We start from the raw sequence: 26,401 nt of genomic DNA on the forward strand, positions 1-26,401 counted from the left end.
TATGCTACCTAAAGCAATCTACACATTGAATGTAATCCCTATCAAAATACCATCAATTTTTTCAAATAAATGGAACAAATAATCCTAAAATTTATATGGAACCAGAAAAGACCTCGAATAGCCAGAGGAATGTTGAAAAAGAAAACCAAAGTTGGTGGCATCACAACTCCGGACTTCAAGCTCTATTACAAAGCTGTCATCATCAACACAGTATGGTACTGGCACCAAAACAGACACATAGATCAATGGAACAGAATAGAGAGCCCAGAAATGGACCCTCAACTCTATGGTCAACTAATCTTCAACAAAACAGGAAAGAATGTCTAATGGAAAAAAGTCTCTTCAAGAAATGGTGTTGGGAAAATTGGACAGCCACATGCAGAAGAATGAAACTGGACCATTTCCTGACACCACACACAAAATAGAACCAAAATGGATGAAAGACCTCAATGTGAGACAGGAATCCATCAAACTCCTTGAGGAGAACACAGGCAGCAACCTCTTTGACCTCAGCCACAGCAACTTCTTCCTAGAAACGTCGCCAAAGGCAAGGGAAGCAAGGGCAAAAATGAACTATTGGGACTTCATCAAAATCAAAAGCTTTTGCACAGCAAAGGACATAGTCAACAAAACCAAAAGACAACTGACAGAATGGGAGAAGATACTCACAAATGACATATCAGGTAAAGGGCTAGTATCCAAAATCTAGAAATAACTTATCAAACTCAACACCCAAAGAACAAATAATCCAATCAAGAAATGGGCAGAAGACAGAAACAGACATTTCTGCAATGACGACATCCAGATGGCCAACAGACACATGAAAAAATGCTCCACATCACTCAGCATCAGGAAAATCCAAATCAAAACCACAGTGAGATACCACCTCACACCAATCAGAATGGCTAAAATTAACAAGTCAGGAAACGACAGATGTTGGAGAGGATGTGGAGAAAGGGGAACCCTCCTACACTGTTGGCGGGGATGCAAGCTGATGCAGCCACTCTGGAAAACAGTTTGTAGGTTCCTCAAAAAGTTGAAAATAGAGCTATCCTATGACCCAGCAATCGCACTACTGGGTGTTTACCCTAAAGATACAAATGTAGTGATCTAAAGGGGCATGTGCACCCAAATGTTTATAGCAGCAATGTCCACAATAGCCAAACTATGGAAAGAACCTAGATGTCCATCAACAGACGAATGGATAAAGAAGATGTGAGGGATATATATATGTGTGTGTGAATATATATTATTATGCAGCCATAAAAAGAAATTAAATCTTGCCATTTGCAATGATGTGGATGAACTAGAGGGTATCATGCTAAGTGAAACAAGTCAATCAGAGAAAGACAATTATATGCTCTCCCTGATATGAGGAATTTGAGAGGCAGTGTCAGGGAGTTTGGGGGGTAGGAAGGAAAAAAATGAAACAAGATGGGATCAGGAGGGAGACAAATCATAAAAGACTCTTAATCTCACAAAACACACTGAGGGTTGCTGGGGGAGGAGGGGTGTGGAGAGGGTGGTTGGGTTACAGACATTGGGGAGGGTATGTGCTATGGTGAATGCTGTGACGTCTATAAGCCTGACAATTCACAGACCTGTACCCCTGGGGCAAATAATACATTATATGTTAGTAAAAATAATTAATAAAAAATATGAAAAGAACATGAACTATTTAACAGACAATTCACAAAATGGAAAAACTGGTAAGAAACACATTAAGAAATCAATGCCAGGGGCGCCTGGGTGGCTCAGTGGGTTAAGTGTCTGCCTTTGGCTCAGGTCATGATCTCAGGGTGCTGTGGTCTAGCCCCAGGTCAGGTTCTCTGCTCAGCCAGGACTCTGCCTCTCCCTCTCCCACTCTCCCTTCCCTTCTTTCTCCCCCTGCTCATGCTCATTCTCTCATGCTCACTCTCTCTCATATAAATAAAATCTTTTAAAAAATCCATTAATTTCATAAACAAAAATTAAAACACAGCTATAACATTAAGAATAATTATTATTATTAAAATTAATTTTTATAAAATTAATATTATTAAAATATAATTTTAAAAAATTAAGAATAATAATTCTTAATAACATTAAGAATTTTATGAAAGTGGTTCTAGGGTCCAGTGTTTCCAGCTATAGAAATTAATGCAGTACTTTTGGAAGGCCATTTGCCAACAATCCTCGGGAGCTGGAAAACTGGTTATCCTTTGATTCAGTAATGTCCTAAAGGAACAATCCCATTAAAAAAAAAGCTACATACACGAAGATGTTTATGATAGCTTTTTTATAATAGCAAATTCGTGGAAATAACCTAAATGTCAACAAAGAATGCTTCAATGTATTACTGGTAAAACTTCTAAATGGCATATAATGCATCTATTAAAATTATGTGTATGTATGATGCAAAATTCTTATGTTAGGTGACAAAAACAGGATACTGAGTTACTTGGTATTTTTAGAATCTGGATACTAATGTGGATACACAAAATATGCAAATATTCAAGGAAATTAAAAATTTATTAAAACTGCCAGTGTCAGTACTTTCCTTAAAGAATATGTATTTTTTTTTAAACTGAGGGGTTTGGAGGGGAAGGGGTTGGGAGGTTGGATGAGCCTGGTGGTGGGTATTAAGGAGGGCACATATTGCATGGAGCACTGGGTGTGGTGCATAAACAGTGAATCTTGGAACACTGAAAAAAATAAAATAAAATAAGATTATAAATAACTGTTAAAAAAAGAATGTGTATTTTTAAATTATCTAGGTGATGGCCGTGAAGACTAGATAGCAACATGGATGGTTATATACAGTATTAGCTGAAGCATGTGTATTCAGTTGCATATACATATGGACCACAACGTAAGAAGGAAAACTGTCTGCTGTGATAATGAATTTATGGGTCAATTTTTATCTCACCTAGTTAAAACTGTAGTTCTAAAAAAATAAAATATTTCTCATGACAAAAAACAAAAAGACAAAAGAAAACTGTATAGTTCTGTAAAAATTCCTTATCTGGAAATAAAAATAGATATGGTATAGCTTGATGTCCATTGATATAATTTTTGAGCCAAAAAAGAGTATGTGACATAAAAAAAGAAACTTAGATCTCAATTTACTCTCTTTCTTTCTTTCTCATGTTCAAAATCTACATGTCATTAGCAAGCATTTACTTTGCTCTAGTAGAAAATCGCTGGGCCCGGATCTTGACAGGAACAGTAGAAAGCGAGCTGAAGAGACAAACGTTAGTGTTCTGCAAACCTCTGAGTGGCATGAAGCAGCCTGAGCTCCTGAGGTGAGGAAATGAACACAGACATGGTGCCGCTTCCTTGTTCCTGAGGATTTCCAGCTTTCTGTGATCAGTCTTCCACAAGCCTGGCCTGGGTCCCAGAAAAGAAAATACACAAACTTTCGACTTCCTCATTGGTCCGCAATCCAACTCATGAAAAATTTTTAAATGATCTGAGTCTGCTGTCTTCCCTTGGCGTGTATGTCCAACATGCCAACTGTTCACATGTGGCTTCCACACTTTGCCCGCCCATACGTGGTATCTGACAGGGTTTGCAAACTCGCAGTAATTCAGGGAAATGGAAGTCTTGCCATCCTTCTCGAAGAGTGAGGAAGCATTTGTCAGGACAGCCTTGCCTGCAGGCGTCCAGGTGGTAGCCGTTCCTCCCGCGCCTCAGAGAGGAAGGATTCCAACACTGACTTCAAGCAACCACCTACGTACGTTACTCCCTGCTCAGCGCCACACTTTTCAGGATATGCTAGAGACAAAGAAAACAAGCAGAAAAGGCTGGCTACCTTGGAGTTCAGTTAACAGCCATGACTTCCACAACTGAGCTGCACAAGGACAGTAGGCTTTCCCAGTGGGCCTTCAGTAGGTTTTCAGCTGCTTCATAAGAGTTCGTCCCACTTGCCAACACCACCACTGGGGGGTATATTTAAGTGCTCAGGTATTTTCCAAATTGACTGGTGGCTTTCCTCCACAGGACTCCAGCCCAGTGGTTCTCAACACTTTCTGAACAGTGACGCAGAAGACCATTGATTTCTGCTCATGGGAAAAGTTCTGGCGGAAGAACCTCCCTGCCCGCAGAGGACCTGGCTGAGAAGTCCCAGAGTCGTTTCCAATCCTAAGTCTTCACAGTACCTCTAAGTGAAATACCAGCACCCTTCCATGTCCTGTTCAAGAAGGCACACAGAACATTGGCTGATCTGCGCAGCAGGCCCGCCCCACGGGGGTACTCCCCACAGTATTTGGCATGGAAGCCGAGAAGGCATGTCATCTGCAGGAAGGCACGTTCCCAAGAGAGGAGGATAAAGCCGAGATGAACAAGAGCAGTTCTTCTTCCAAAATTTAGAAATGGGATGAGTCCATTTACCTCCCCTAGGGTAGAGCAAGTAAAAGGGCTGATAGGTTTTCTCTCCGCAAGATGTCAAACATGACCTCAGTGAGAGAAATCTCCCACAAGTACAGCCCATTTTAATGATGAAGCTTTAGCACATACTGAAGAGCCTGATTTGTAGAAAGTTCATGGGGCAGGGATAGGCAATGTGGGAACCAAGGAAGAAATCCCCTGTGTCCTAGTTAATTTTTCAATAAATATGGAGCGAATAAAGAAATACAGCCATTCCCATTTCCAAGCATCACCTTGGAGGTGAAGAACAATGAGGCCAGGTCCTTTCCTCACAAGAGTTAGAACCAATCAGTCTGTATACACAACGAAAGTAAACATCTCTATCTAATTCATCTACTGTGTCAGAGTTGGTTTCTCACCTTTCTTGACTATGGTCCACAGTAAGAAATGTGTTTTACAAGATGGTCTTGCATGAGCCACACACATAAATGTACGTGTGTGTGTGCTAATCTTGACCTATCTGCAGTATATCAGTTAGAAAGGGAACAACGTGGAAGCATGAAAGTACAACGAAGGCGGTAGGTGGCCCACCTGGCCGGTCCCTTTACAGGCCCATGCACCCATCAACCACACCGGTGAGTGGTGGCCGCACCCTTTTCCGGGTAATTGCCCTTGGCCAACTAAAGCCACCTTGACAAGAAACGCTCCAGGGGTTATACCCCACCCCAGACACAGCCGGCACCCAAGGAATGACTGATACCGGGTCAAAATCCCTACCCAACTGCCTCAGATGGGACAGCATCTCTCCTCCACTTGTTCTAGAAGTCAGGCTGAAGCCAGAGTGAAGTTAGCTTCTCCCTTGCCCTATCCTGCCTCCCTTGCTTCCTTAGTGAGTTGTCCTGAAACCCTCAATAAATCACCTCCACGAGATCCGCCATCTCAGTCTCTGCCTCCAGAGGCCAAACCTAAGAGAGGCAGCTAGACATCAGAAAGGGAAAAACACGTTTAACATATTGCCCTGCCTCCTTGCAGCTCTTATATTTTGGTCACCATATCTACAGAAAAACTCTTAGCATATTAAAAACACTTCATATATCATGTATAATCACAGTCGGAAGAAGCAATGATTCCAATAGATGTACTGTCTTAGTCAAAGTCCTTCCTTGTTGATGAAGGAGCCATTGTACCTTTATTCACACATCCTGAAGTTAAGGGGGTATGCTGCTGTGTCTTCACCTCCACATTACGCTCTCATTTGGTTAGCTTCTCCCTTATTAGTGGCCTCCCAGTCTTGTGCAGAAAAGACAAATGACCAACCAAGGGAGACTACGGAAGAGGTCAGGAAAGTAGAAATTACGGCCATATTTCATGGAACAATGTATGGACTGCAATTCTGATACATCATCCCCTCTGTGAGAAGGCTAGCAGCAGCACATACATTCTTTCACATTCCAGTAACACCCGGCTCTTTTACAGAGTAAACAAATGGAAACTCGGGACACCTGACCAGCCATGGCAACGGCTTCCCGAAGCCGTCCTTTACAGCTGAAACCCTGGGTCTCCTGGGAAATTGCTAATGGGTGGTGGCACTGGTCCATGGTGAATGGTTCCTAATACTTTTAAATTATATTATCCCAAGGGATCAGGCCACCAACTGGTGAGGTAGGATTTCACTCTCAAAATTCATCAGAATGCATTAAGGTGACAATTACTTTCTCCTTCATTCCAAGAGTAGGAAGCTTGTAGTTGAGCCTGTGGATTCAGGAGAGAATGAGTCCTGGGTTCAAATTCCAGGTTTGCCACTTACTGGTTGAGTAAACACAAGTAAATTATTTCACCTCACAGAGCTTTGCCTCCCCCACGCATTGAAAAGAGGATGAGAGACAGACTATATGGATGTAGTGAAGACTGATTCTTATATAGATAAGCCGAGTACAAGAGGTGACGCAAGGTGTTCAATAAATAGTGTCTGTTACGGTTCCTTCTCAAGCCATGTGTTTAGAACTAAATTTGGTAATATGTAATCCCATTTTATAAATTTTTTAAAAAATGTTACACATGATATTGGCGACTCCAAGTTCCCAAAGAGCACCCAGTCCCAGGGCACCACACCAGCCAGGGCTCTCCACCCGTGTGCGACGTGACGGCATCCTGCAGCTACCATGAACTTGCCCTGGGCCCCTCACTAGACCCTGAGCGTGGCAAGTCTTACCTGAGTCAGGCCTGCTCACGGCTTCTCCTGCTACATTTCCTTCAGAAAGACGAACCAGAGTCAGAACACCATCCGTGTCAGAACCCGTCTCTACTATGACAGATGGCTCCATAGGACTCGGGCAAAAATCAAAAGCAAATGGATTAACATGATAAGATAATTAAACCAAGGACTTGGCCAAAAATGAGTATCTGAAGGCACCAATTTTTCAGAATTTTAGATGTCTTGAACTATTCTTTTTTTTTTTTAACTGCTAATTCATGTTGAGCCAGTTACTTCTACTCTATGCAGTTTGCAGCAGCAGGAAAAAAAAGGTGGGGGGGAGTGGGTCATGACCTAATCATGCAACAATGAGAAAGGACTCTGACTACTTGCCCGCATCATGGTGTGATGCTTATTATCACTGCTACTGTCTTATGCTGACATCCTTACTAGGTCCCGTTTCTCCTTGCTCTATGTCCCTGGAGGCAAGCAGATCAGTATTAGACTTCAGTGTTGGGCTCCCTGTCCTCTAGGCTTTGCTTAAGTTTGTGGCGGGGGGGTGGGGGGGGGAGCAAGCTCTAACAAGCAATCAGAAAGGAAGGGGGAGAGTGAGGTGGAGGTGTTGTATTTACTTCCCACCCCCTCCCCAGCAATCACAGTAAGTGCACTGCATCCCTCTACAGAAGACCCCAACTCCTATCCTAAAAAGTGCCCCCCTCATCGGGCTGTCTCTGTTCCTCCTCCTCCTCCCTTCCTTTTGTTCCCTCTACCCCTCTGGGTTCCAGGAGCCAACAGCCCCTTTTCTGCACTTGGGCACAAGGATGGGAATGACTTCCCACTGTGACTTGCCTCAAGGTATCACAGCAGCCTTTCTGACTTGCCCTTTTTCCTGTCCTTTCATAAAGAGGCCCTTTTTATTGGTCTCTCCCCAAGTTCTGCAATCTGACTGTTCCACCTGTTTCTTACTGAGACTCTCACCAAAGACATTTAAAGAAAGTCAGTAGAATACAGCCTGAGGATCTGATGTTTAACATGGTGACTGCACCGGATAAAATTGTATTATAGAATTTAAATCTGCTGAGAGTAGAGCTCAAGTGATCTCACACACACACACCATATATATAAATATATATGTATATATGTGTGTGTATATATATATATATGTATATATGTATGTATGTATTTATTTATTTATGTTTGCTTAAAGCATATGTGTGTTTTAAAAAACAAAGCCCATACAAGGTATAGTTAATTTTCATGTAAGGAATTAATCTTAGTTGTACCTCTAAATGCCCTGAATCATTATTCTCTTCCAATGCAGGCAAATCTTTTCTCGCCATTGCTCCCAACAGGTACAGTAACCCTGACTCAGGAACGGAATCGCATGGAGATCCAGACTTCCAAACAGCTTTATTGTTGTCGCTGTGGTGGTGCTAAACTGATCAGCTGAAGCCACTGCAGTGGGTACTAATCCTGACCCACAATACTGAACCTAAAAGAGACAGCACATCTTTCTTTTCTAGAAGTCACATCTGAAGCTGGGCCCTCACCAAGCTGGTAGGAAACTGCCACAGGGGTTGTGTGACCACCCTCTTTGCCATGCAGAATCTCAAGTCCTACGGCAGAGAATGGGGAGAGCTTACTGGTAATCAGTCGTTTGTCCCCTTAATTTTCTGAAGAATGGCCACAGTCTTGTCCCTATGGCTCCCTGGGGTCCAGTTTCTCTCTGCTGCTGCCATGGTCCAATTACCCAAGTTTCTATGAGAATGTCTCTGGTTCATCTACCTAGATACACTTCTGACATCTTGCTCCCTCTGCAGGAATCAGCCAGGATCCCCATTTCTCGAGGCCTCCAGAGAAATATTCTAGTCTGCAGCAAGCCCTTCTGTGAACTCCGCCTTCTGCCAGGTCACTCTGCTTCTTCTCTGAGAACCACTCTCTCCTTTTCTGGTCTTTCTTGGATATGTCAGGCCCTCCTATGGGCTTTGCCCTTTAAAACAAAAACCAGGAAGAACTGACAACTTCCTTTGTCATTTTCAGCCCTGTTGTTGATGTCCTTGAGGAAAGGAGGTGACTGCATATACATAGGAGAGAAAGGGAAAATTAACCCAAATTATTATCCCGAACTGCGTCCAGCTACACAGTCAAAATCAGTTAATTAGACAGTAAAAAGCCATCATGCGGTCTGTGACTTTGCCCCCCGTGCCTGTATTTGAGGTCACGTGCACAGCATAGCTCTTACTCTGTCACAGGGGACGGCCTCAAGGAGACAGTGTGGCCCTGAACCCTGGGGTCCAATCATAAAAGCTTAGAAAGAGCTACAGACACCCGGATTGAACAATACTGTTCTACTCAATCCCATTCTCTACTAAAAAATCTAATTTTTTATTCCATTAGTTTAAAATAATAATCTACCATCACTTAATTTCTTTCTAATTGTCATCTACAAAACCATTTTAAAACCAGGAAACCTGAGCTTCCTATCTCCAAAAGCTTGAGTCTGCCTCTCTTTGATGTCAAAACAGCCCTTTTCAACCTAAAGAAAGTTGCTTCCCCTTGTCAAAAAGGCAGGATTTCATTGTGAAGCTGATTACCAGAATCATTAACTGATTATTGAATAATTAATTGTTGCTCTAGCAGATTTCAAGTTCCATTCCATAATGAACTTCAAGTGTTAAGAAAATCATGTCATTTTTTTTCCAGATCAGATTGCAACATTTTTAAATAGCAAGAATGGCTAATTACAGATTTTCTAGTACAGTTTCACAGAAGATATTATACACGCACACACACAAACACACACAGTTTTGTTTTTGTTTTTGTTTTACTTTCCTGTAATTGTCCACTCTAAGTCCTCACTAGGCAGCAAACGTGGAGTCCTGTTCTGTGCAACAGTGAAGTGAGACACCGCAGACTGTGAAAGCAGCATGGAAGGTCTGGTAAGGATTCTAATATTCAAGCAGAACAGGAGAAAGGTACAGCCTGTGTCCCCCCACAAGGTGTGATGGGATTCCTTGCATTTCCTGATGAAAAACGCAACCTCCTCCAACCTCAAATATCCTGTGATCCTTCGAGTACTAAAAAATCCTCTGCTCTGGCCTTTTAATACAGCTGACTCCATTCACCACAAAGCCTTCCCGAACCCCATCCAACTTCTCCAGCTCTGACTGGGGAGAGCGGAATCTGAGCTACAGTTAGTTGGGTTAAGCTCAGAGCCAGATCCCAAAGTTCACTAAGAACCAAGCTGAAATGACCAATCACAATACAGTCCCATAGATCAAAAACCTTGAGATGTAGATAAGACCTTACAGAAAAAGCACCCCGAACCCCACCTTCTCCCATGGACTGAGTCCAGGCTGTTCATCCTGTTTGCAGTCCCAACAGGCAGAGTGCCGATACTATGTAGTATGCTGGATGGTCAATGAACAACGTAGGAAGGAGGCTGCCTACGAAGTGCATTTAAGGCTACAAATAAAACTGAATTCTTACTAGAGTATTTAAAGTTCCATAGACAATCTGTCCGGCAGGATCTTTCCTTATTCAGGACATGTCTGTTTCATGATCTATGGAGCTAGTTTATAGCCTATGGAACTAGAGGCTGTTATCCAACGACACTTATTAACCAGAGACTTTTTAGTGAATTTCCCTGTAACTAACGCCCTTTTGTTAGTTGTTCGCTTGCCTGGAAGACAGGATAATTTGGAGTCTCTGAAGTCTTAGAAACGGGCATTTACCAAATTCTTTCCACTTGTTTGAGCTTACTTACTGTTTTAAAAAAAAAAATCTTCTAAGTGTAACATTCCACAAACCCCACCACCGACACTGTTCTCTAAACACCTGGCTTAGTTGTCGAAAGGAAGAGAGTGGCTTGGGGCAGGAAGATTGAACTGAGTGAGCCCCGGCCTGTTTTCATTTATGAAATCCCCTCCACCGGTGAGCTGATGGGGAGGCAAGGCTACAGAGACTCCTCGAGGCATCAATCTGCTTGAATTAATGTGTTACTACCCAGAATCCGAATGTGGAGCTTACGAACCTGCGTTTGGGGAGAAAATGCCATGTGTGTCTGGGTATGCGGTGTAGATTGACAGGGAAACCAAGGCAGGCATGTGGTTGACTTTACAGAGCATATCTGGGTGCCATAAATCACCAGGTTTGCACATGTTTCTTGGAGAGTTTGCACACTCCAAGGGAATGCAAGCGTTATTACAATATTAGAACCGTCTCCCCTTCCGAGGTATTTTACACGTAGGTCATTGATTCAATTATACAGAAATCACTTTCATATCTCTGAGTTGTTTGACTTATCACGTTCAAAAATTACTTGACTCGCACACATCAATGTACTCTTAGAAAGCCTGACAATTTTCTTAGAGTTAATAAATTTAAGGGTCTAACACAAAACATATATGCAAGGTTTCACAGCTTTCCTATCTACCAAGAAAAAACAAGGAAAAATAAAAAGAAATCAAAGACTATATATATTAGCAATGATACGCACTTCGGATAACTTTAGTGATAGATGTGAATATCTTTATGAAGAAAACTGCCAAACTTTATTGAGGTACATTAAAAATATTTAACTAGATAAAGATATATGTACCACATATATCTGGATGGGAAGAACAAGTATTTCAACAAGGTCACTTGTTACCAAATCAACGTGAAGATTTGACGCATTCTAACCAAAATGTCAATTTACTTTTTGTAAATTGATGAAGTGATCTTGAAGTTCATCTGCAAGGAAAAAATAAGCAAGAATAACTAAGAACTGACAAAGAAGTTTAATAATATACACCAGTAGGAATTCACCAGTAGGAATTAAAATGTAACACGACGATGAACCTTGGAATACTGAAAAAATAAAATTAAATTAAAAAATAAATAAATAAAAAGAAACAAGAAAGAAAAAAAAAAAGGCAACGTGTCAAAAAAAAATAATTACGGCATTAACACCAGAATGTAAAAATAATCAGAATTGAATACATACCCAAAACAGATACTCCTAGCTACACAAGTTTTTTAAATGCAAATTTAATATATGCAGAATATATAAAATGAGGAAATATATGTAAATTTAATAATACAAACATACCAGTCAATGATAAAAGGTGTTGGGACAACTGAAGTCACTTTTAGTTTGTCACTTGTGGTCACTCAACCTTGTGCACATTCTCCATATATATATATAAATTTTCTATATTGTGAGGACTGCCTTCTCAAAACAATTAACATAAAATTTCTTTCCTAATCAGACGCAGACACCTAACATTTTTCCTCAAAAGTGAAGCAGGCAAACCAGCTCTAACCATGGCTTGGCCTCAATTTTGTTGGGAGGGGTGTCCAAACAGTCAGCTGGCCAACCGACCCCTCACCTGGCCTGTTCTGGGGCGCGGCTCCAGGTGTTACTGCTGGAAGTTACCCCCTATACCCAGAGATTTTGTGAGCCACCTAGAATTCTCAGAACATTATGTGTCTGCTTAAGCTAGCCCAGAGGGGATTCTGTCATTTATAACTCAGGTGCTAAAAAAAAATGGTTACTAATTCCAAGAAAAAGCTATGTAAATCCTCAACCTCTATCACACATAAACAAACTTCATGCAGATCAAGGAATAAATTTGTTTTAAATCAAACCATTTTTTAAATCTCGGGGAAAAAAATACAAAGATGAACTCTGAATGGAAAAAGACTGTAAGAAGACAGAAAGCAAAAAAGAGAACCAGGAAAAGAAATGTATTTTAGCACTTAAAATGCTTTATTCCTATGCTGCCAGGGGTGGGAGGTACAAAAGCCTGATATATGTGTGTCTGTTTGCTTGTGTGTGCATTTTTTAAATGCTCATTAATAATTTTTTAAAAATACAGTGAAGTAAGATATTTTTACCTATTAAGTTTTTATTTTATTATTAATTAGAGATTTTATTAGTAATAATATTGCATTCCAATAAAAATTTATTCATTTACTCAACTGGCAGGAAGGTGAATTGGCACAAACTTTCTGGAACACAATTTCACACTATGTATATTAAGGGTCTAAAGTTTTTATGCTCTGTGTGAAACTAGCACTTTCACTTCTAGGAATCTGTCTGAATTATTTATATTTTCTTTTTTTTACTTTTTTAAAGATTTTATTTTTTTTTATTTGACAGAGAGATAGAGAGAGAGAGAGAGCACAAGTAGGCAGAGGGGCAGGCAGGGGGAGAGGGAGAAGCAGGCTCTCTGCTGAGCAAGGAGTCCGATGTGGGGCTCGATCCCAGGACACTGGGATCATGACCTGAGCCAAAGACAGCTGCCCAACTGACTGAGCCACCCAGGTGCCCCTAAATTATTTATATTTTCTACATTACTTTTATCAGCAGAGAAACAAAGGTACTACAAGGATACTAATATTAGAAAAGGGATACAAGTGACCATTCCAGCAAGACTGCTTCAACCTCTAATACTGCTTCCCCCAAACATTGAGAATTACATACAAATCGATGAAAGATAGGCCCACTTCATCTCCGGATCAGAAGCTTATACAAGCAAGGAAACTGTCCCTCAGGCACATCAGGAGAAACTCAGTAGAGTGAATCACAGTCTCTCTGAGAAGCAGGAGGAAAGGAACACCCAGCCAGGGGCTGACGTGCCCCCTGTATCCCAGGCACATTCAGGGAAAACACAGGGAACATTTTCAAGGACTCTGAGGACCTCCTCCCACCCTGGACTCTGATGGGTATTTAGTCCACACTGCCCAGAAACACCACAGGGAAACTGATTTACTGAGACATTTTATCTTTTCTAGACTAATAGCTGTAATAACCCTGAAGTCATTTCTTCTCCTCCAAAACCAAGACAACAACCCCTCCCTGGAAACTAACGGCCAAGAAGACCAGGAAGCCAACTGGAACTCAAGGGTCAGAGGGACCCCAGGAGTGTCAGCATGGAGCCGGTGCCCCATGAGGCCAGACACCTCAGCAGGCATGGCGGGAGCCAAGACCCCAGCTCGGCCAGCGGATGAGGAAGATCAGAGAAGTGGAGACTATATATTCAATTAAAATTGAGGACATATCATCTAACCTTTCCCACTGTACTTACAGAGACTGCAAGGCTGAGCATTTAACCCTGGAACTCTTCTAGGACACCCAGTCACGCGGTCATTGTGTGACTCTGATGGCTTCTCGGTATATACACGATAGCACGCAAAGTGGGCCTGTCCCAGGCCATGCCAGGATGTTTTATACGACTCAGACCCCCAGAGTACAGACTCTGTCTTAGTTTAGTCACAGATTAAAATTAGCCACAGAGTAAGATCCAAAATTTAGTGTCAGCGGAAGTTTGGGAAGCAAAAATAAGACAATTCTGGATACAGTGAATCCAAAATATAGAGTGAATAATGGCCTGTCATATGAGTTTTCATTAATAGCGGTGACACAACCACTTAAATCTGGAAGTTACATATTTCAGAAACTAGATACTTGAGTATTGGCTCATTCTCCAAAGACCTTCAGTAAATTATTAATTCTATTCCCCACACGTAACTCTCTCGTATATATTTTTAACCATCGCCCCATTTCTACAAGACTGAAACATCTGGGTCAGTCATTTTCAAGATACCACAAAACATCGGCATGAGGCAGAGAAGGGTAGGACCGAATAGTTCCAACATGCAAATAACAAGAGTGGGACGTGGGTGAGACTGGGAGGTGGGGACACACAGCGGCAGACCCCATACCCCCATATGGAATTATCAGTAACCTCTTTAACATTCTCTGAAGACATAACGACAAACTTGGGAGAGACGTCTCTTCTCTTTACTCATTCTGGCAATTCAAAGTTTTCCAACTCTAAATCTACCTAAAGCTACAAACATAACTGATATGCAACTATTAACTTTCAGTGGAACTCACATGACCACTGTAAGGAGCCCAAGTGATGAGAAATCAGAGTGGGAACCTGAGAGATAACTGCCTTGTCCGAGATAGCAGTAGCACGCCAATGACTTTCTCTGGACAGTAACATACAATTCTGTCAAGACAGAGACCAAGGATGATTCAAAATGCCCCAAGGTGGCCTATGGCATAACTGGGAATCACCACTTTCTTTGTGACCCTCCAAGAAAGAGACCATAGGGTTTAACTGAAGATATATTCCATTTATCTTTCCATTTTATTTCCATTTTACCCAATAATTTCCATTTTATTACATTTTATTAATTTTATTACTAAAATTCCATTTTAGTATTATTTTTGAAGCTATGAAATAAAAATCTATCCCAGGTACCCATAATGGAGTCAACTAATTATTTCATCAGCTAATACAGAAATAGGCTCAGGTCAGGCCTTGAATCTAACATGAAGGAGAAAGTCTCCTCCTCAAAGTACAATCTTCAGTCAAGGAAGACTTAAGAGGTGTGTTGTGAGAAAATGCAGGCCTGAACACCAGACTATCAAGAACTCTGTCCCCAAAATGAACACTTCTCCTTCCTATCATATCAAACTTCTCTGCAAATTCTCCCCCATTCCTGCTCCCCTCACAGGCCCCAGTTTGATGAAAAGGAGTCTGGTCCTTATAGCACAACCAAAACAAAATAACATCTCTGGTGGGAAGGAGCCTTGCCTTCAAGGCCTTTCTTGACACAGATGCTGCCTTCCCCCGTTTCCTATCCCATATGGCCCTTCCAGCTCCTCAAAACTAATTCTCTAGGCTCTTGGCCACTCTCAGCCTTTCCCCCAAGGCTTCTGAATGTCTGGTGTTGCACGAGTTCTCTGAGCACTCAAACCACTGCCAATCAAGGCTTCCCCCTACACCCTACAGGAGCTCCAACAACCAGAATTCTGGGAGCTCCGGGGCCCTGCTCTACCCTGGAGCCCACAAGGATGGAGACTAGGACATCTGCAGCATTGCCTCCACCCCCATCGGACAAAATAAGAACTATGTAAATTGTATACTACAGGTACCCACAAAGGCTCTTTCTGAACCATAAGCTCCCCCATGTGTCCACATACTGGAGCTCTGCACAGGGGAGTGCGAATGCCTCAGTTTCCCTGTTTAGCACTGTCACTGCCCATCGGTTCTAGAACCATGCCCATGATAGCCTGGCCTGAGAGCTTCTCATTGTGCATCTTACCAAGTCCAGCACAGACAGACAAACTCACTGCCACTGAACAACAGTCATCCATCTAAGTTTGGATATATGCTGGGGAGTATCTGTCTGTTTTCCTCAGCCCTGTCCCCACTTCTGTGCGTTACTCTGTGCCCCAGGGGCCTGACCTTCCCGATCGATCTACTGACTGTCTTCAGATGGGCCTGACCAATAAAACGCAACAGGAGGACCTGGGAGGGAAGGACAAAAAGTCAGAGTACTTCATCTCCACTCTCTCTACTGTGGTCTGAATATCTGTGTTCCCCCAAAGTTCATATGTCAAATGTGATGGTATTGCAAGGTGAGGCTTTAGGTCATGAGCCTGGAGCCCTCATGCATGGGATTGATGCTCTTATCAAAGACCCCTACGAGGTAGTCCCTTAGCCCTTCCACCACATGCAGACACGAGGAGAAGTCTGCAGCCCTGAAGGTGCCCTACCCTGACCATGCTGGCACCCCAAACTTGGACTTCTAGCCACCCCAACCTTGAGAAATTTCTGTTGTAAGTCACTCAATCTGTGGCATTTTGTCACAGCAACTTGAACAGACTAAGACGCAATCCTGGGTGGGGCCCTGTGATCCTAACACTGGCCAGGAAGCCCCTCCCCTATGGCTTCCACTCTCACTGGGCTGCAGAAACATATCCCCCCATGTGGCCCTTCAGACAGAGTGGAAGCAGCTCCCAGCTGTGGCTAGCCTGAGTACCTCATCCTTTGTTGGCTCCCTCCCCATCGTCCACACCTAAGTTTTCCCTTCATCATCATCTCTTGAACTACAGCAGCTGGATTCTCTTTATGGCGAAGTCCCTAATTCGTACCTACCATCATGTCATTTCCTGTCACCCCATCGTCCACCTGCCATCTTCCCCATTCACTTCCTTAGACAACTCTGCCCTGCAGACAGGGGATTACTGGCTTCTTTATCCCCAAGTGTCCCAGCCATGCTATACACCTTAAGCATCAGGCTCTGCTCTGTTCATAAGCAAGATACCCGTGTGTCTTCACCATCCACCGGACCGTCCACCCGGACCGTTGCTGATCTGTGTCCCAACACACACTGTTCTCACACATCCCGGTTCTGACCCACCCCCACTCTCCATCAGTACAGTGGACATGCCTCTCTCTGGGTTCTTCCCCTCGCTGTGAAACCCAGCTCTAACCTGACTACTGGCTTCCAGTTGCTACTCAGAACGGGCTGCCCCAAATGCGACCCTCCGTCCTACAGCTCTGCCCCAGCTGGAGCTCCTCCTTGTAATCCACAGCAGTCAACACTCTGCCAGGGGCGACTCTTTCCGTCTTTCCGTCACTCCGTCCCTCCTCCCCCTTCTCCCACTTGACCTCTTCTTCCTCTTCCCGCTGTTATTGAAGCTGTAAAGCCCTTCCATTAAATAACAGTCCTGCCATCAGAAGACCCTGGAATTCTGGCAGATTCCATCTCCAGAAAACTGACCTATAATTGGGGATGTGTAGAAGCATCATGGTCCTGGGTGACTTCAAAACGGCCAGGAATAGTTACTCTGAGAATGCTATGTTTTTTGAACTTCAAACTTTTCCTCTTCGAGCTACAGAGGTCTTCGTGACTAAGTGCTAACTGCAGCCGGCGTCCAGTGCCTGACCTCTGGGAGGACCCACTCTGGGAGGCCCCCTCTGCTCTGGCAGTGTCTGTCCCAGCAAAAGACCACTTCTCCTGCTCCCTGAGAGCCTGCCTCTTAGCTCACCAAAACGTCACTCCCTTTCTTCTGAGCCTCCCAGCCCTCCCTCTCCAGAACATCAGTCCTCACGCTTAATAAATAATTCTTACATCTTCCTCCAAAACTCTTCCTCCTTTTCCCTTGCTGCTTTCATTTACATGCTGATGTCAAAAGGAGGCGGAGGCGAGGGAGGGCTAGAGCCGGGAGGGAGGAAGATACATTACCTTCCTGGCATTTTACTAATAGGGTCTTTTTTTTTTCCTCCTCTTTCAAAATTTGAAGGGAGCTCCACAAGCTGGAACAAATTTCTTTCAAGCCTGTTTAGGCTTTCTTGTGCTTTTTCCATTATCATTTTTATAGCAGAGATTTCAGTGAGGATTCACAGTGAGTCATTTTATGAGGCATCTGCATCTGTACCATCTGCAGGCATGACTTTCCCATCACTCGAGACATTACGTATCTCCTTATGGCAGCCCGGACAGGGGGTGGCGATTGCCAAGCCAGGTCACATGCCAGGAGCCCATCACTCATCTGAAGGGGATGGGCAGGGTCTGCTTACAATTAGATTCAACTCCTGGTTCTGGATAGTATGTCCCTCTGGCTTCAAATTCTTTCTTGCCAGCTCCCTGCTGGGCCCAGGAGGAGTTGGGGTCCTGCCTTCTTGGTTTCTTTCTCTCTCCACCTCTGATCCCCATCTCTCTCTCCTCCTTTCTCATTCTCCACTGTCCCCAACTGTTGTATTCTCTTCCCATCAGTCACCTCTGTCTTATATAACTCTGTTTCTTTCTCCTCCACCTTTCTCTTTCCATCCCTCGACCACCTCTCTCCCACTTGGCCTTGTCCTTCATCTTCCTGCTGTAGTCTTTCTCTCCTTTCTGTCCTTCCCACCATCTCTGGTCCTTTACAAAGAAAATTTTCATGTCACACCAACAGGGAGTATACAGTGGCTTCTCACAACATAACCAGAATGCCAGGATGCAGAACAAAAATAATAATAAGAATAATAAGAATAATAATAAAGTTCATCTCCCCAGGGAGAGACTCTCACATTTAAAACTCATCAAAGCTTGTGTATAATGCTAATGTAGAGGAAACAGATCTCTGCCTTTAGGAATAGGGTGGAAAAACCATTGTATATTGAGGGTTGAACGGAGCAGTCGGCACTGAATGAGGAAGTTGGATTTCCCAAAACAATCGTTTCAAAGCTACTCATCACTAATGCAGACCAAAATTTAATTCAGAATAAATTTCCTTAGTTTCCATCATCTCTCCCATATTCTCGTCCATTCGTCATAAAGCATCACAACCAGGAATGAGGGGCTTAAGTAGAAATACCCCTAGAACTTACATTCATTTGCATTTACTTCACATCTTACTTGTAAAATCTACATAAATACATAAACAAACACTTCTAAATCTTCAAAACTGTCAATTCAATTTAAAGGATGTCTAATGCTGGCAAAAAAAAAATCCATCTTTTAATAACTAGTCCAACTATCACTCCATTAAACAGAAGAATCTACTTCATGATTTTTCTGATCTATATCATGGTAAATCTTGTAAACATCAAGGGAAGTTAGGGTGGCTTTTTTATTTGTTTATTAACCTCCCAGAGATACTCATGCAAGTTCCATTAGAGATCAAACTCAAAATCAGCATCAAAATCTATCAAATTCAAATCAACATACATTCACATCCATTCTTTGCTCACTTATGTATTACATGACATCACTTTACCTCTGAAAGTCTCAGTTTCCTCTTCTGTCAAATCTGCACAATAATACCCAGCTGGGGGCAGAGGGGGGTTGGGAGAGGGGGGAGGGGTTATGGACATTGGGTAGGGTATGTGCTATGGTGAGTGCTGTGAAGTTTGTAAACGTGGAGATTCACAGACCTGTACCCCTGGGGGAAAAAACATATATATATATATATATATATATATATATATATATATATATATATAAAAAAAATAAAATTATAAAAAAAAATAAAATAAAATAATACCCAGCTGGTGGGGACCTTAGGAAAATCTAAACACTCTGCCTACTTTAGTAAACTCACTAGTTAATGCCTGATAGCTCTTCCCTTTATCAATAAACTACCGGGTTCTCTGGATCAGGTCTCAAATTAACAAAATTACTCAATGATGTAGATGCATGAATAACAGTGTTTTAAAATTATTTGACAGCTTTTCACAAAATTTTTTCACCATATCACCCTTAGAACTTCAGTAACATTAATAGCAAGAGCTAGTATCTATTGGGCCAAGTGCTATGCTGGATGTTGTATGTGCAGTATTTCATTTTGTTTCATGCCAATATCCTCAAGTAGAAACTGAAACCACTCAAAAGCATAAAGTCGAACAAAAATCAAAATGGCTGTGCTAATGCTTCAGCAAAGCTCAATTGTGAAAAGATCTTTTTTCTCTCTTCTGCAAACCTCCCCTCCCCCCTTCTCTGTAAGGCAAGAAAGCTATAGTTCCTTTTTACCCAAACTCTGCCTTGGTGGGATATTTTGGCTCCAAAGCCCGGAGGAGGTTTTCAACAACAGTAACTTCCTCTTTTTTCACCAAACTGAGGCTCGCACTTGCCTGATTTAACACAACATGTGGCAGAGCGGGTGATTTTAAATCATACTCTCATCTCTAGGCAACCACAGAACAAGGCATTAGGGGGAAGAGTTGGGCTAACAATTCGGGCCACCAGAATAATCCTATTCCTCCTCATTACATGGTGACTACCGAACGCTGTCATCCCAGTTGCCTTGGCTGAAAGACACCTGAGATTTTTTTTAAATCTACGAACAATCTAGAAAGCTAACAGCAGTGTCTACACTGATCTAATGCAATGGAGCTGCCTGAGCAATCCCCCACCAAGAGATCAAACATCAACTCAGACAAGGTAAGAAAGCCATTGTTTTTTCTGTGTTCCAAGAGCCATTTTAAATGAAACGTGGAAAACAACCAAGACCCTAAAGACTCTGGAAGAAATTCTGAACTGCCTAAAAGAATTTAGATAGAGGACCTGCCCCAGGAAAAGAGCCATCACCATAGAGAACTGCATTATAACATAAACTAGGTGTGGAAACATGTAGGCGTTTGGCCCAAGTCTGCTAAAATTCCTCTCTGTGCCTCATTGTTTCCAAGTGGCAGAGCAAACAAACACTTGTTTACCAAACATTTGCTCTTTTTCACCATCCCATTAAAGGTACTCCTTCCTGGTGAAGTCCCAAGCCTCTACCCGCTCCCCTCATTCAGGACGACATGTCTACTGCCTGTTTGCGTGACTGCCTCTTGCATCTCAGGCCTGCGAAGTTTCCCTGTCTGGAATTGCATACCTGCTTGCCGTGGAGCCTGAGTCCTGGGCTCGATCCCAGCTTGGCCTGCGAGGGCTGTGCCTGTGGTGACATCTGAGCACTTCTCCAATCCCGGCTTTCCTCAACCTTCCAATGTTAAAATAGGACCTAAAAAGGTGAAAATTGAGTTCAACAGTGTCTGTAGAACTACCTTTTACATAAATGCAGAAATATTTTTATTTACCAACACAGCTTTGCCAGACAATTAACAGCCAAGCTACCCTGAGATGAAGTGTGGGGCTGAAAGATATCTGGTCTGCAGGCCACTTGGCCAAGGCAAGAGCGTCACCTCTGCCATTATCTGCCTTAGAAGGTCCCACCAAGGGAGGGGGGATGGTAGAATTTTTGACGACACACCAGTAAGAAATAGTACGTACACATCAATTCATGACCGAGAAGGAAATCTAATACATGGAAGGGGTGGGGGGATACTTGTATTTTTTTTCTATACATTAACTTTTATACATTTTTACATATACACTAACATCACATTGTCATTTACGGAGCCTAACTTGCAATTTATTCCAAGGCTTAGAAAAAGAAATGGCATCTAAGACTGGCGCGGTTTCATTCTCTTTGCCCGAAGATGGCTCATGTCCATCCGCAGACTTGATGTCACTAATCCCAAGCGTCTGTTGATTCACCTGCCAGCTCTTGGGGTTGGGGGAGGAAAATAAGTCACTTTTCGGTAACCCTTTTCTCTTTTCTCTTGGGAACCCCTAAAGAAAATATTTGGGGTTCAGTGAATGCTTTCTTGGGCTCTAGGTAGTGCATTTCCGTGTTGTCTTCACCCACTCAGGGTTCAGCATTGGTGGGAAGCTATGAAGGAAACCAGCACACGCTCAGGGCTCAGAAAGCACAGCACTTCCTGTTCTTTCCGTTGGATCCGAGTGGAAAGATCTGCTCCCTAAATCACTTCTCAACACACAGTAGCTAAATTGGGAAAACGACGAAGAAAAAGAGAGTGCTGAAAACCGACTGAACAGGAAACGATTCTTAGCCAGCCATCGTCCAGGAGTGGAAGGACCAGCACCCTGGAATTTCAGAATCTGATCTGCACCTCTCTCTGTCTCTCCTTGAAAAAAAGTCCCTGAATTCTTCTGATTTCGGTGGTCTCGTCTGTAAAATTACAGGAGTCGACAAAATAGTTTCTTTCTAAGTCCAAGACTATCTAGTCATTTTGGGGTCAACTGCATTAAGCAAAACTAAAACATCTTGATTCTTGATGAGACCCATTTTAGTATTTACTCCCAGAAAAAGAGAAGACTCCTCATTTAAAAAAAAAAAAAAGAAAGAAAGAAAGAAGAAAGAAAGAAAGAAAGAAAGAAAGAAAGAAAGAAAGAAAGAAAGAAAGGAAGGAAGGAAGGAAGGTTTATTTAAAAAAAATATACTGTCAGCTCTGGAGAGGTAATGCAAATCTGCTTCATTGTACATCGTCGACAATGGACTTCAGACTCAGAAGGCTGAGTGTGATGTTAAGCCTCCAATCAACCACACATTGCAAGCACCTGACACATGGGCCAACCCAAGCAAATGTCATTTCCCCTTACCCAGGCTTTCCCAGGGTCTTCAGTGTATTCCTGAAACCGAAAAAGTTAAGGCTGCCTAAATATCTGCTTCCAGAAACACATCTCATACAGTAACAGGCAGTGCCAGCAGTAACAAAAGAAATCCCAATTTTAACGCAGATGGTGCAGACACTCTGCTGCCTTGCCCCTGGCACAGCGACTGTGATCTGATACTTAGGGCATCATTTTTCCTTTGCAAAAGATGAGCACTGGGGTCTTTGCTGAGAAACAGCTAAATTGATTGTCTCCAGGATAGCACGCATGATTAAAAGAAAAGCAGTTTAAGGAAGGGGAGTTTCTTTTTTGCCTTGTGCCGGGGGTGGGGGGGGTACTCTTAGAACACGTCTGTTCAAGTTTAATCTCCCTAGTAGGAAGGGTAGTAGTGTGAAAAGTAAAAAGACTACTCCAAATTAGGGTGACTTTGGAGACCAGATATAGTAAAACCTGAAGCCTTTCTGCCCTGCTTTAAGAGAGAAGAACATAGCAGAAATCAGGACAGAGTCTTCTGATAGCTTCTACACTGCCATAATGAGACTGTTCAGTAACAGAATCTCTACAGAAAGAAATAAAAACCACTGAACCAACTGGTTTACTACTAGAACAAATGACAAAGCTCCAAAGCCCAATTCCAACAGGTTTCTCTCATTCATTGACTCTGATTCAGAAGCAGATTCATGATGCTGACGAAACCAGTATCCGGATAATATAATTTTACTAAGAAATGCAAAAGACCCAAAGAAAAGAAAATAGCCTTCTGGTACACCGACCTGTGGCCCAGGCCGGACAACACCACTTATAACAATGCTAATAAAGTAGTCCAATCTCAGCGGATGAAAGCGGTCAGTGAACCAAAGCGTCCTTTCCTTGGCACAGATGAGAACAGTCGAGGAGCTGCCTGTCCCCTCCCTGCAGCCTAGGCTTACTTTTCCCAGGACCATTCAGTTGCAAGAGGCTGCACGCTGGACACCAGGGGACAACAGAACTGGTTCTGCGTGACACACCATGAAGGTCACATGAGACCAAAGGGCTCACGAGGAGGCATAGTAGTCCATGGACTGGAGAAGACGAGGGAATCCTTCACTAAGGGAGCACCCCTGCTTTCTTCAACACCATCTATGTTTACTACAGAAAATTGAGATAGGCCATTGTCTTAAAAAGCAGAGCCACCTATATCCTTACAATCTAGAGATAAGCATTTTTGCATATTCTATATGCCCTTCTAGAATCCATTCTAGAATGGTGTGTGTGTGTGTGTGTGTGTGTGTGTACAGGCATTTTTATAAAAATAGAAATATATGCTGTCCTGCAACTCATTTTTTGAACTTAGTAATACATGATATTCTACAGTACTTTTAAAAACATCAAATCCCCTATCTTGGCACACTCGGTGTTCCCAACTTCCCTCTGTTACAGTGGGTGGACTCAAACATTTGCATTAATTTTGGAAGGGTATAGATAAAAAAAAAAATCACACCATGATAAAGATCTTTGAACATGCATTTATTCGATGAACAACCTTTTTCTAACTTTTCTTCTTTAAAACGTTCCAAGAGGTAGAATTAGAGAGGCCAAGTCGGTGCCCGTTTTTTGAAAGCTGCTGAGACGGATGCCCAGACCGCAGTGCATTCTCCTTTCAGGGGCCGCGGTGCTTCGCCCAGGGGCACGCAGGATGCCCAGGACTGGCTGTTAAGGGGCACACAAATCCCAGCCGCCAAGAAGCCAAGGGGAAACAAATCGGAACACTTTCTAAAGCATTAAAGTGATTATTGCTTAGTACCCAGAGATCTTTCAGCAATTTCATATAAAATACTCTTTCATGTCAGCCCCATAACCACCTTTGCAAAATCGTGCCTTGGAGAGTCGTGGAGAGCTCGGTGCGCAGGGCATAAATCTCTCAGATCCCTGCGCAGCCTGCAGAGCCGCCCTCCCACAGGAGAGGCGCTGCTCCTGCTCCGGCTGAAAAGCCTGGCGGCTGAAAAGCATCTGTGCAGCTCCTCCCCTCTCACCTCCTCCCCTGCTCCCTCCCCCGGCTTCCTTCCGCCTTTGGGCCTGCGTATTTCTCTTTGATGAATGCTTTCAGGAGAAAATATTTTACAAGATGCTTACCTATGCAAATCTGCATTTCCAGACCATACCCAAAATCCAGCATCAACTCACCGAGTCGACGCTTACCGGATGCCAAATGGGGAGCATCAGGACCACAAAAGCTGTGGAGATCCTGGGGGGCTGCTGACTAGAGCCCAGCGCCTTTGTGACCTGAGTCATGTGAGCAGCGGAGGGGAACCGCGGCTGTTTTGCCCTTCAGTTAACGAGCTGCACACAAAAACGGACACCAGGTAGCAAGTGAATCAGACAAGGGTCATTTCCCTATGAAGCGAGCACAGAAGTTGACATGTGCGAAGACCTTCTTCTCGGTTCTGGCGTGTTCCATCATCAGATCTGACACCTCCTACCTTACTAGGAAAAGAATGATCTAAGGACAAACAGCTTCCCAAGCCCTGAGCTAAGGAGTCTAGCTCCTCCAAAAGCTGCCACTAGTCCTGGTTTCCCAGAGTTCTCTGCATCTTGACAGGCTTGGCTGCTCTCACTTCTGTCCCCACACGCAGCCTGGCCCAGCCCTGGCTTGTGGAGGACACAGCCACACGTGAAACAGGGGGCTGTTATGTCCACTGCGGTCTTGTGGCCAAGGCCAAGTGACCTACAAGCACCTAAAAAGCATCCTGAGACCAGACGCAGGAGGGCTATCTCAAGTCCATGTCTGTCCAGGACCTGGAGTATCTGAGGAAGGTCCCTAAATGCCATGTGCTCTGGCCAGTGCTTGTGGTCCCTCTGAGTTTATTGTCACCCTCAGATGTCAGAGCCCAGAAGCAGGTGCTGGGGGAGGAGGGGCTGGTAGGGCAGCGGCAGGGACTGGAGCTGTGCTAAGTGGAAAGGTAAGCAGGTCTATGGGCTTTGGAGGCTGCTTAAAGAAATACTTTAGATCCCTCCAAGTGGGTGTCTTTCTCCAACCAGACTCTCACAAAGAGGAGAAGCCTCCCAGCCCAGCAGCTCCAGGGTGATGAGAAGTCATCAGGGAGTACCCCCATACTCCAGTCAGTCTCGGGAGTCCCTAAGCACCATTTCCTGAGAGTCCTGAACCCACCAGTGGTGCTCCACGGGGCACGACAACGATCATCACAACAGCAACAGTGACCACACCTGTGATACCTGGAGCCTTACACACCACTCTACACATCTTTGTAAATGCAACTGCGCCCAATTTTGGCTTGGTATCTTCCCAATGCCTTCACGAAGCCCACACGGCCATTCCTTCTTTTACAGATGACTGTCCTAAGGCTCAGAGATGCTGCAGTGACTGCCCAGGTGACACAGCTGGGTTTTGATCCAGATCTGACTCTGAAGCACCTCGACTTAACCTGGGTAGCCCGCACACACCTGCCTGTTCATTTAGACCTAAGCAGCACGGTTCCGGTGGCACATCGTAGTAAGGGAAGAGCACGATATTCCCAGTTATTCTCAGGTCAACAGTCTGTCCCTCAACAGTTCACCCACGCCCTATCCCCAGTGGTTGACTGGACCGTATCATTTGAATGCTCCCCCAAACCCACCCCACCACCCAGTCTGCCCCAAACAAAATCACTCTCCTTCATCCAGACCCTAACTTTCTTTGGCTTTGACCATGGAATCTCTGTTATCCAATCAACCGGGTGTGAAACTACAAAATCATGTTTAACAAAGCTTCCTTCCTCACTTCCATGCAGTCAAATAAATCCTGCCTTTTCTCTTTAAAATGGTTCCTCAAGGCGGGCAGTCGTCACTTCCGTATTTACAGCCTTGGACCTATGCTCCCGGCCTCCAGGATCTAGCCCCTCCATCCTGAATACCATCTCCAGAATCGGCTTCTTTCCGCAGCACTTCTGCCATGTCCTACCTTCTTGAAGATCCACAATTTCAAGACAAAATTCCTTTGTCTGGATATCAACACCACCTCTAACTGGCCTCACCAACATTCCACTATCCCTCACTCACCCTGTGCCTCTACCATGCCCCTCTACCATGCTGGAGGCAGTAGGCATTGCCTCCTGTGCTCTCACTCACACCAACCCCCCCACAAACACACAACAGCAA

Source organism: Lontra canadensis, unplaced genomic scaffold (genome assembly GCF_010015895.1).
Source record: "Lontra canadensis isolate GAN:19392208 unplaced genomic scaffold, GSC_riverotter_1.0 scaffold31, whole genome shotgun sequence".
NCBI lineage: Eukaryota > Metazoa > Chordata > Mammalia > Carnivora > Mustelidae > Lontra > Lontra canadensis.